Genomic DNA, 13280 nt, shown 5'->3' on the forward strand with positions numbered 1-13280 from the left:
ACAGAAGGCCCGAATAGGCGCTTGGTGAGGAGGAGCCCTGACCACCCCCCTGAAACAGATCCATCACATGGACCTGAACAGCACACGGAAGTCCTACCAACAGAGACGTGCACGGTGACGTACTCTATGGCGGGGGAATTCCTGCGGTGCACACGCCCAATATACCAGGCCGTGGGACCAGGAAACTCCCTCCCCCCCCCCCCGTAACGTGCCGAACCGCCACGTGACGGGAACCTTGAAGGACAGGGGGTGTACCCCTGACCGACAGAAACAAGGGGGAGAGGAAAGGTTACCAGTTCACCCCTTTACGACCCCATACCCATGATACGATGTAATGACAAAAAGAGAATATGACACAGTCATAGTCAGCTCTATGAAGCGTTTGACAGCTCCACACAGCGCATGAGCTAACCTGCTATCTGATTTTTACTAAGGAAAAAACACAGAATAGAGAGGGCTCTAAGAGCCCCGGTCCAACATACACATGTGCTTTTGTGGCCAGTCCAACCCAGTTGTAGGTCACATGACACACACAACCCATCATCACCTACAAAAAATGGCAAAAACACTCAACAGAGGAACGCCGTTTTTCACAATGAGAGAATACATAATTCTCGATTAGTATCGGCCACAGGCCTTGCTAAGCACACACGACAGCGACCAAACCATCTTTTCTTTTAGGAAAATAAAGTTTCTCCAGCTGTTTTAGCACAACCTCAGCAATCAAGCTAAGGGTTACATCGCATCCCTACCACACAAAAGACACAAATAGTGCACAACATGTCTGATAGGAGGATGAAAAAGTCCCCAGGGAACCGGGGGAAACACAATCCTCTTATTTTACCCTCAATACGGCCAGTTAAAACAGGAAAACCTGTTAATATGTGAACACACTGTTCATTGTCATCACAGGCTGAGAAAAGAACATTCTTTTACTCACTTGTCACCAAGCATAGCTTCATAGGTTAGTTACCTTAGTTGTGAGTACACGGTACATATAAACACCATGATGTTTCTCACACAACAACCAGATCATTTTCACATCTGTAACAACAACCCGATTTGCACGGAGAAGCTAACTGCCAGTGACAAAAACAGTACACACAACTCGCGTCGTATCCTAAATGCATTGCAGCAACACACGTTTGGGAAAACATCGTTATTCACAAAACATTTAGAAAAGTAAAACCAGAAGACGTGTTATAAGGTCTGGTCAAACCTGGTCCTACCCGGAACGTAGATCAGCAAAGTGCAGTCACAGACACCGTAGGAACACAGCCGCTCCTGTGTTGTTCGAACTGGGCAGCGTCGACGAAACATCCCCTGTCAAGGATGACGTCGTAGTCAAGAGTGTAAAACATGTTAAAATCAAAGCACGTTCAACAGAATAGCATCAAGCTAACGGCCGCTCCAACCGTTCGGGCGCTACTGCCCCTGCTCGCGAGACGCCGAGCTAACGGCGCACGCGACCAGAAGCGAGCTCACGGCGGCGCGCGAGAAGCTAAAGCTACCCCGCGCCAGGCCATGGCCTATAGCAGCAAGCTAACGTTACCTAGTGATCACGACATGCTAGCACCGCAGCTAACAGCTGACTGGCTAACAGTAGGCCCAACCTAAGCAGGCCATGCAGCGATCCCAGCAGGCTAACGCAGCAGCCAACAGCTGACTGGCTAACCGTAAGCTAAGCTATCACCTGAACATGTATACAATGACATAACACTCACCCAGACAGGCCGCCGTTCTGAACCTCTCCTCACTTTTTAAGAGAAAAAAGAAACAAGATGTCAACACTGCTTTACAACGGTGATTTTACCAACACCCGACGGAATCAGCACAATACCAAACTGGCCTGTGTAGCTGACTTGAACATGGATCTGCCGCTATCGCACATCCATGCACATATCCCCTCGTGAAGGAATACTCTCATTTGGATATGAAAGAAGGGGCTACACGGTGACAGAGAGAATCCACTCGTCCAGAACACACAGGGATCACCAGTGTTAATGGTCGCGGCCCACTAGTTAAAACTACAATGGTCTTCAGACCAAGGCCTTCTGTCGCCTAGGTGGCTGAACAAAGGACCCTAGCCTGGGGCCGGTTTCCATAAACATTGTCAAGTAGCCCCCATAGCACTAACAGACAAGTGAAGCCCGCCAGCAACAGTACTCACCCAACCTGAAACCCACCGCTTCTCACAACAGCGGCGTGTCCGACAGTTCAGCTGTGGCCTGACAGGTTTCACCCCAACAAACACAGCAAGGAACTGCAGTTGAGAAGCATGCAGCGGCGTGCTCCCAATACGAAAACCGGTGGAGGGTTTTTAGAATGATCATCATCTTCCAGACACTCCAGTACGAAGACAATATCGCCGTATTTTCTCGAAAATAGTGAGAGAGAAAATAAAGATATGATGTCAACGTATCCTTGTTTCCCAAAGCTGCTCCTAATCCTTTCCATCATGGTGTCAAGTGTGGGGATCTACTGAGGCACTTCTTCCTTGTGGTGAAAGCGAGAAGGAGGCGAGTGGGTGGCCCCACCCCTGCTTATATGGGTAAGCTGATAGGGGTGTGGTCAGACGAATATTGGGATTAAAGGTACATTTGTGGTCTTTATTCAGTGCGCGTGCACATATGCGAGATAGTGCAGAGAGCGATGCCGAGCGAGAGCCATACGATACAGAACTCTTGTTTAGAATCACAGAACTAGGCGAGTTCATGTCAATGGAATATCTTGCCATTGAACTAAAAACAGAATCAACTATTATTGTCACAATATACCGCCCGCCTATGTGACGGATCATATTGGGTCTGCGTTGTGTTTGATGTTAAATGAGAATGTCCCGAGGGGGAGTCGAACAGGGGGCTCCCGCGTCCGCGGGCGACGACACAGGCCGCTGCACTAAGAAGTGAATTCACTCCTAACTACCGTACCTATGCATCTGTTAACCCTGTTATGAGGAAGTGAGTTTAATTTACCAGCCCGCACTGCCACAGTCACTCGTCAACACACCTGTTTCCGTGACTGTGGACATACCCACAGGCTTCCCCGTTACACCTAGACACTCACCAATATTTATACAGGAGCTCTCTGAACTGATCTCACTATGTGTTACCGGATATGATAAGGTGATCCTAAATGGAGACTTGAACATCCATTTTAATAAGGAAACAGACTCCAAAACTATAGAACTAAAAAATCTACTGGATAGCTTTGACCTAATACAGCATATAACAAATGCAACTCACAGGCTTGGGAATACACTAGACTTAGTTATAACAACAACTGGGCTAAGCATAACAAATATCTCAATAACTGAATTACCTCTCTCCGACCATCACTGTATATTTTTTGATACTCAAATAACCCTTACTAAAACAAAAAAAGAAATCATAGTTAAAAAGAGGCTCCTAAACGACAAAGCTGAATCAAAGTTCATTGATCTTATCAGACTACATGAACCACACAATCATGACAGCTCTCTAAATGAAATGATAGAAAATCTCAATGATGCAATGTCATCTATATTAAATTCTGTCGCCCCATTAAAAACGAAAAAGAAGAAAACTAGAGCCTCGCCCTGGTTGAACTATAATGCTGTCAACAAAGAAAAAAGGAAATGTCGTGCAGCGGAGCGAAAATGGAGAAAAACAAAAACCACCATATGCTGTGATATATACAAAGATGCTTTAACTGCTTATAATAAAACCATCCGCTTAGCAAGGAAAGATTACTTCTCTAAAATCATTCCAGAAAATGCTGGAAACTCCAGAATCCTTTTTTCCACTATTAATGTACTACTCAACACTGCCCATACACCTCCTCAGTCATCAACGGTTAAGTGTGAAGAACTTGCACTATTCTTTAACAACAAAATAACCTTGATCAGGGCCAGCATTACTCATGATGGAAATAAAGCTGATTGCGGCAAACCGCGCAATGTAACCATGAGAAGTTTCACATGCATCACATTAGATGTACTCTGCAAAACTGTCTCAGAATGTAACACCTCCACCTCAGACATTGACCCTATACCTACAGCTTTCTTAAAACGGGTATTTAATAGTGTTTCAAGCCCTGTGCTAGATATCATAAACACTTCCCTTAGGACTGGTATTTTCCCAGATGCCTTTAAAACAGCAGTTGTAAAGCCATTACTAAAAAAACCTAACTTGGATAGTAATGAAATGGCAAATTATCGTCCAATATCCAACCTACCATTCATTAGTAAAGTACTTGAAAAGATAGTTTCAGTTCAAATAAATTCCTTTCTTGAAGAAAACAACATCTTAGAAGAATTTCAGTCAGGATTCAGAAAATATCATAGCACTGAAACTGCCCTCACCAAAAGAATCAGTGACCTCAGACTAAACTCTGACGAGAATAAGATCTCCATCCTTATCCTGTTAGATCTCAGTGCAGCATTTGATACAATCGATCACGATATTCTAATCGATCGTCTTGAAAACCATGTCGGTTTCTCAGAACATGTGCTGGGCTGGTTTAAAACATATACGACAACAACTATGGAGTTGCACAAGGGAGTTGCTTAGGTCCTTTACTCTTCTCCCTTTACATGTTACCGCTGGGTGATATCATCAGAGAACATAATGTAGATTTCCATAGCTATGCGGATGATACACAACTGTACATATCTGCTGAACCAAATGATACAGCGATTAGCTCCATTACAGACTGCTTACTGGCAATAAATAAATGGATGAGTAAGAACTTCCTGAAACTAAACGAGAACAAAACTGAAATTCTAATTATCGGCTCCAAAACTAAAAAAGAAACATTAATAAAGAACCTGGGGGGACTAACCCCTTGGATCAAATCTGAGGTCACTAGTCTTGGGGTTCTCATAGATTCAGAACTGAACTTCAATTCTCATATTAGCAAAGTGACGAAAACATCGTTCTTCCATCTCAGAAATATAGCAAAAGTACGACCATTTATTAATCAGAACGATGCTGAGAAGCTAATTCATGCATTCATATCTAGCCGGTTAGACTACTGTAATGCACTTTTCACAGGTCTCCCTAAGAAAACCACAGAGAGACTTCAGCTAATCCAAAACTCTGCAGCCCGACTGCTAACTAGAACCAAAAGGAGAGAGCACATAGTCCAGTCTTAGCTGCTTTACACTGGCTTCCTGTAACATTTAGAATTGACTTTAAGGTCCTTCTCCTTACATACAAAGCTCTAAATGGACAGGGACCTAGCTACATCGCCAACACTCTAATAAATTACACACCAGCAAGAACACTGCGATCATCAGCTGCTGGACTACTAGAGGCTCCCAGAAGCAGTCAAAAGAGGATCGGTAATGCAGCCTTTATCAACTATGCCCCAAAACTATGGAACAAACTACCCCAAAACATCAGGGAAGCCAACTCGCTAGACATCTTTAAAAGACAGCTTAAAACCTATCTCTTTGCTCAGGCATTTCACTGATAGATATCTGCTACCACCTAGTGGCAACATCAGGGATATCCTGACACAACTTGTATTTACCTGCACTATTCTTACCCTGCCTACTCTAATTCATGTGTCGGTTATTGCACTTTTTACTTCTTACTGATGACTATTTTTAAACTGAATCATTTTAAACAATTTTTATTATTTGCTAGATCCAAATGTGAAACACTGTGATTATTTGTATTACTGAATAGAGAGCCTATTAGGATGCTAGATCCTAATGTGAAACACTGTGATTTGCCATACCTTGCTATGCTCGCTCATGCCTGTATTTTTTATGTCCGTTCTATTTTATAATTTTTTGACTATTTTTAAACTGAATAATTTTAAACTATTTTTACTATTTGTGTTACTGAAAACTGTAAGCGGAGAGCCTATTGGGATGCTAGATCCTAATGTGAAACACTGTGATTTGCCATACCTTGCTACCTGTCTATCTTTTTATGCTCGCTTATGCCTGTATTTTTTACTGTTGTGAAGCACTTTGAACTGCAACCCCTGTATGAAAAGTGCTATACAAATAAAGTTATTATTATTATTATTATTAATTATACAGTAGCTGCGGAGAATATTGCCTCTAGACTAGAGTAACAAATCGTATGGGACCGCTCAATGGAAATGTTAATTCAAATACTAAAGATCTTGGCGTAACCTTTGATCAGTCTATGCAACTTGATGAACATGTTAAATCCTTGACCCGCACCTGTTTCTTCCACCTCAGGAATATAGCTAAACTCCGGGGTATTTGTGACCGTGCCCAGCGGTTTTGCCGGCGAGTCGCAGAAGTGAAATGATGGCAAATCACAATAAAAGCTTATATATATTTTTTTTTTATAATTATTATTATAATTTCTTCATGTTATCACAGTTTGAATGTTTAAGAACATGTTTACTATAAAAGCGAACAGTTATAGTATCTCTAATAATAACAATTATTTGTTTAAATATGGCTGTTGCATGGGGGCGGAATAAAATGTGCATACGAATCAAGACGAGTGCTTTCGTTGGCGAGTTGGAGTTGGGAGAGTGGGAGAGCGACACCCATAAAAAACTATTGATAAACTTTCGCCTTGAGGAAACATCCCCCTACAATCCATCGGATTTAATTAACTGTGATTATAGTTAGTGCTCTCATGTAACTATGATTATAGTTAGTGCTCTCACCACTATGTAACTGTGATTATAGTTGTTTAACAACTATTTCCACAGTCATGACAGCATTTACTGTGACAGCACTTAATTATGTTAATGATATTCAGGTGAGGGGAGTGACTGGGCTGGTTGTATTGTTCACGCCCAACCCAAACCGGCAGAAGTGTTCAAATCTGGCCTCCTTTTGAGAGCAGTTTTCTCTGCTTTAATTTGATAGAAAAAAGACTGTTTTACAAGATTCAAATTAGCACACCTTCTTCAAACATTCTCAGATTTCAACGTATGACACATCATTTGAAAGCTTACATTCTGTACTTTCACAATCTGTAAAAATCTGTAAAATGAAAATGGAGATATGTGGCATCAATCGCTGGTCAGGGTCACATTTTATCTCATGCAGAGCTAGAAATGTCTGTTCATGTTTTTATTCAATCAAGGCTGGACTACTGTAACTCTCTGTTTACCAATTTTGCATGGGAGTCACTCTTGTGAATACAAACATGGAAGACAGCTGTGATGGAGGTGGTCAGTGATACTTCTGTACCAGCAAAACTCCACATCCACACACACCTATATTATATTTACCTCTGTACAGAAGCCATTGCTCCAAAAAAAGCTGTAATAAAAATTGTGGGGGCGGAGGAGTCAGACTCAGCCAGGCGGGGGCGTTAGAGGAGCCAGACTCAGCCAGGCGGGGGCGTTAGAGGAGCCAGACTCAGCCAGGCGGGGGCGTTAGAAGAGCCAGACTCAGCCAGGCGGGGGCGTTAGAGGAGCCAGACTCAGCCAGGCGGGGGCGTTAGAGGAGCCAGACTCAGCCAGGCGGGGGCGTTAGAGAAGCCAGACTCAGCCAGGCGGAGGCGTTAGAGGAGCCAGACTCAGCCAGGCGGGGGCGTTAGAGGAGCCAGACTCAGCCAGGCGGGGGCGTTAGAGGAGTCAGACTCAGCCAGGCGGGGGCGTTAGAGGAGCCAGACTCAGCCAGGCGGGGGCGTTAGAGGAGCCAGACTCAGCCAGGCGGGGGCGTTAGAGGAGCCAGACTCAGCCAGGCGGGGGCGTTAGAGGAGCCAGACTCAGCCAGGCGGGGGCGTTAGAGGAGCCAGACTCAGCCAGGCGGGGGCGTTAGAGGAGCCAGACTCAGCCAGGCGGGGGCGTTAGAGGAGCCAGACTCAGCCAGGCGGGGGCGTTAGAGGAGTCAGACTCAGCCAGGCGGGGGCGTTAGAGGAGCCAGACTCAGCCAGGCGGGGGCGTTAGAGGAGCCAGACTCAGCCAGGCGGGGGCGTTAGAGGAGCCAGACTCAGCCAGGCGGGGGCGTTAGAGGAGCCAGACTCAGCCAGGCGGGGGCGTTAGAGGAGCCAGACTCAGCCAGGCGGGGGCGTTAGAGGAGCCAGACTCAGCCAGGCGGGGCCGTTAGAGGAGCCAGACTCAGCCAGGCGGGGGCGTTAGAGGAGCCAGACTCAGCCAGGCGGGGGCGTTAGAGGAGCCAGACTCAGCCAGGCGGGGGCGTTAGAGGAGCCAGACTCAGCCAGGCGGGGGCGTTAGAGGAGCCAGACTCAGCCAGGCGGGGGCGTTAGAGGAGTCAGACTCAGCCAGGCGGGGGCGTTAGAGGAGTCAGACTCAGCCAGGCGGGGGCGTTAGAAGAGCCAGACTCAGCCAGGCGGGGGCGTTAGAGGAGCCAGACTCAGCCAGGCGGGGGCATTAGAGGAGCCAGACTCAGCCAGGCGGGGGCGTTAGAGGAGCCAGACTCAGCCAGGCGGGGGCGTTAGAGGAGCCAGACTCAGCCAGGCGGGGGTGTTAGAGGAGTCAGACTCAGCCAGGCGGGGGCGTTAGAGAAGCCAGACTCAGCCAGGCGGGGGCGTTAGAGGAGCCAGACTCAGCCAGGCGGGGGCGTTAGAGGAGCCAGACTCAGCCAGGACGATGTAGATTTGAGCTGAAAACATTCTCATGTCTCCAAATGACAAGATATAATGAGCATCACATTCTTTACGGTTGGCATGTCTGTATAGACACAATGCAGACGTGCACACACACATAGGTATAGACATACACACACACACACACACAGAAACTCACACACACACACACACACACACACACACACACACACACACACACACACACACACACACACACACACACACACACACACACACACACACACACACACACACACACACACACACACACACACACACACACACACACTCTTACACACTTCTGCCCGCTCCACTTCAACTGGATCTGAGTGGTTCTCCTGCCCCCTGGTGATAGTGACCTTGGGCCGTCATCATAATGTTATCATACCAGCGCCTGTATTCCTGTGCTTTATTGTTCTTATTTCTATTATTATTTTTACTTTATTTGTCTCAAATACTTAGTATTTAAGACAAAGTATACACACACACACACACACACACACACACACACACACACACACACACACACACACACACACACACAGGGAGCGAAATAAACGTTTTGACTCACCGGCCAGTGGCGGGTAGATGGGAAGAATCTACCCGCCAAGCATATTTCTTACCTGCCAACTTTTTTTTGATAAAAAAAAAATGTATTATTATTTTATATAATTTTTTTTTAATAAAATATATATATTATATAATCATACTTGTGATTGTGTTATCTGCGAGACATCGCCACCTAGCTGTCTGCAAACAGCTCCACTGTCTGTGTGTATACTCGAGTGGCCTCCAGCTCCAGCAAGGATTCTCCGGCGCTGCAGCTGGACCCTAAACGCTACATTCAGCATGCAAAAGGATTCTCCTGAGCTACAGCTGGACCCTATTCAGCAGCCCTCACTCATGCGATGTAAGCCAGGGACTCGAATACGCATGTTGTTGTAGGACATTGATGTCAGGAGCTATCTGTATACTGCTGGATGGCGTTAGTTTACTGCGACATTTCGTAGTGACTAGTGAGCTACCTAGCCAACGGAGGTATTATGCACTGGACTATTGCTGGAGGCGCATTTGTTGATGTCGGGAGCTATCAGTAGCTAGCCGGCTGGATAACGTTACACAATGCCTCATGTATTAAACTAAGTGAATAGTTGACTGGGTCATTTTGTAACGGTAGCTAACGTTATCTCACGAAGGTCCCACACTGACTAGACTAACGTCACGGTGGTGACTGTCGGAGGCAATAGCCTCTGTTTACATGCAGGCATACAGAAACAGGTGGGGAGGGGTAGGAGCAGCAGCAGCAGCAGTGCGCGGTGCGCTGCATGTCTGTGCTGAGACAGCGAGTGAGAACTCCGCTAAAGAATTGGATCATGATTTTCGGTTTTCACATGACTATTTGATTGCCCGCCACACGGCGGTCAGACCTCTCAGTGGGAGGCGCCAAACGTAAAAACTGAGCGCCAATGGCGGGTGGCGCTCTCTAGTTTCGGTCCCTGCACACACACACACACACACACACACACACACACACACACACACACACACACACACACACACACACACACACACACACACACACACACACACACACACACATTTATAGACACACATACACACACATACACGCACAAGAATGCACACACACACACGCACGCACGCGCGCGCACACACACACACACACACGCACACACGCACACACACACACGCACACACGCACACACACACACACACACACACACACATAGAGATGAAGCATATTAGGCCACCATAAGAGAGGGAGATTAGAGAGGCTTTGAGTATTGTCAGCGTGGAGAGACACAGAGACCGGAGACTTAAAGGGAGTTTGCGTCTCTCTCTCTCTCTATAGGAACCCTGGCAGAGACGGAGACACAATGAGCTGCAGCCGCTCACTCTTTGAAGTGGTGGAGGCTGGCAGCGCGGGCTCCACACAATGAGACCGCGGACGTGTGAGGCTTAGAGAGAAGTGTCCTCATGTCGTTCCCTATGTGGGGGGGGGGGGGGGGGCAGGTGCTGGCGTGCACGTGTGGGTTTAGGACATATGGAAAGAGGGTGTGTCTTCGCCTCGAGCTCCTGTCTGTGAAGAGTCGCACTCTCACTTGTGTTCACACAGGAAGACACCCCTGCATAAACACAAGCAAATATTTGTACACAGCGCCACACACACACACACGCATGCAAACAGACACACACAAACACACATGCAAACAAACACACACACACACATACAAACACACCCATACACACACAGACAAACAGACACACACACGGCCGCACAGACACACACAAACACACGCACGCACGCGCACACGCGCACACGCACGCACGCACGCACGGACGCACACACACACACACACACACACACACACACACACACGCGCACACACACACACACACACACACACACACACACACACACACACACACACACACACACACACACACACACACACACACACACACACACACACACACACACACACACACACACACACAGCTGTCAGTGGAGCTAGCCAGCTACATAGGGCATAATCATGCACCGTGTTCAAAGCAAATTGAAAATCAGCTGTGAGTGTTTTCTCCTGAGCAGAGACAGAAAACTGCAGAGCAGACGAAACAAAGACCAAACAGAGAGAAGACGACACGTGGAAACTCACAGCCGCACACCACTGGTTTGTGTGTGTGTGTGTGTGTGTGTGTGTGTGTGTGTGTGTGTGTGTGTGTGTGTGTGTGTGTGTGTGTGTGTGTGTGTGTGTGTGTGTGTGTGTGTGTGTGTGTGTGTGTGTGTGTGTGTGTGTGTGTGTGTGTGTGTGTGTGTGTGTGTGTCTGGGCGGACAGAGAGATAGGATAGAGAGGAGATTTCCTAACATCATTCATATGAAAATATTCTCCGCTGTTATTTATGCTTTGTTTGGATGTGCATGTGTAGCTATACGTGTGTGTGTGTCCACATGCATTGTGTCTCTGTGTGCGCACGCTCACACATTTGATAGCACTCTTTCATTCAGATGTGCTGACTGTTGTATTTATGAGCCTTTGGTCCGCTCGATGGAGGGAGTGAGGTCCCACAACAATTACAATATAGTACCAACACAACAGAACTCAGCAATCCAAAACCACCTGAGCAAGAACTGGACCTGGTCCCAACCGGGACATACAGAGCTCTGCAGACACAGGGGGAAATTAAACTAGCCATCCAAATCCCTGACCCAACAGAATATCCAGCTTCTGATCCAATGAAACCCGACATGAACATCCGGCTTCTGATCCAACGAAACCTAACATGAGCAAAGCTTAGGCTTGTAATACATTAAGTAGTTTCACGTAGAGGAGTTTGGCTGACACCTAATTATTAGAGACTTAGCTCGGGTCAGAGTAGCTTAGATCTACACTAAATCCTCTAAGACCTCCGCACATCACAAATCCACTGTTGTGTGTGTGCTTATTTGTACATGGGTATGTTTGTGTGTGTATGTGCTTCTGTGTACACTCCACCACTTTATTGTATTATCTGTCTGTTCATTTATGTCCACTAATGTCGCACCAATAATGTCCAAAGCAAATTCCTTGTATGTGAAAAGTATACTTGGCAATAAAGACCTTTCTGATTCTGATTCATGGGTATGTTTGTGTGTGTTGGCCTGTGGTTGATGAGTGGTAACAAGCAGTGTTGTTGGCAGTGACAGAATAACTGACAGCTGTGTGACAGACATAGAGACAGCTGGTGAAAGGATAGGAAAAGGGGAGGAGAAGAGGAAAGGAGGAGTGCAAGAGATGAAAAAGAGGAGAGTCGAGGAGAGAAGAGATGAGAATGTGCATCAGTCAACAAGTCTTAGCCTCCTTTGACCCTCTGTGACACACAGACAATGAGGAAGAGAGGTGAGGAGAGGAGAGGAGAGGAGGGGAGAGGAGAGAAGAGGAGAGGAGAGGAGAGGAGAGAAGAGGAGAGGAGAGGAGAGGAGAGCAGAGAGGAGAGAAGAGGAGAGGAGAGCAGAGCAGATGAGAGGAGGCGAGAGGAGAGAAGAGGAGAGGAGAGCAGAGGGGAGGATATGAAGGAAGAGGAAAGGGGAGGAGATGAAGGGAGAGGAGAGGATAGATGAGGAGAGGTGAGGAGATGAAGGAAGAGGAGATGAGAGGTAAGGAGATGAAGGAAGAGGAGAGGGGATGAGAGGAGGGGAGATGATGGAAGAGGAGAGGAGATGAAGGAAGAGGAGATGAGAGGTAAGGAGATGAAGGAAGAGGAGAGGGGATGAAGGAAGAGGAGAGGAGATGAAGGAAGATGAGAGGGGATGAAGGAAGAGGAGATGAGAGGTAAGGAGATGAAGGAAGAGGAGAGGGGATGAAGGAATATGAGAGGAGATGAAGGAAGAGGAGAGGAGATGAAGGAAGATTAAAGGAGAGGAGAGGAAGATTAGAGGAGTGGAAGAGGATAGGAGATGAAGGAAGATGAGAGGAGATGAAGGAAGAGGAGAGGAGATGAAGGAAGAGGAGAGGAGATGAAGGAAGAGGAGAGGAGATGAAGGAAGAGGAGAGGAGAGGAAAGGAGAGGAGATGAAGGAAGAGGAGAGGAGATGAAAGGAGATGAAGGAAGAGGAGAGGGTATGTAGGAAGAGGAGAGGAGATGAAGGAAGATTAAAGGAGAGAGGAAGATTAGAGGAGTGGAAGAGGATAGGAGATGAAGGAAGATGAGAGGAGATGAAGGAAGAGGAGAGGAGATGA

The 13280-nt window shown here is 46.8% G+C and overlaps 1 protein-coding gene across 1 annotated transcript in view; it reads right to left on the reverse strand.

Annotated features, from left to right (window-relative positions):
* LOC311223473 (RNA-binding Raly-like protein) overlaps window positions 1-13280 on the reverse strand; it is a gene marked incomplete at both ends in the record, with an annotated part of 261903 nt that overhangs the window by 77116 nt on the left and 171507 nt on the right. The gene's annotated exons all lie outside the window — the stretch shown is intronic.

This window comes from Notolepis coatsorum (assembly GCF_963971535.1).
Source record: "Notolepis coatsorum genome assembly, chromosome: 2".
NCBI lineage: Eukaryota > Metazoa > Chordata > Actinopteri > Aulopiformes > Paralepididae > Notolepis > Notolepis coatsorum.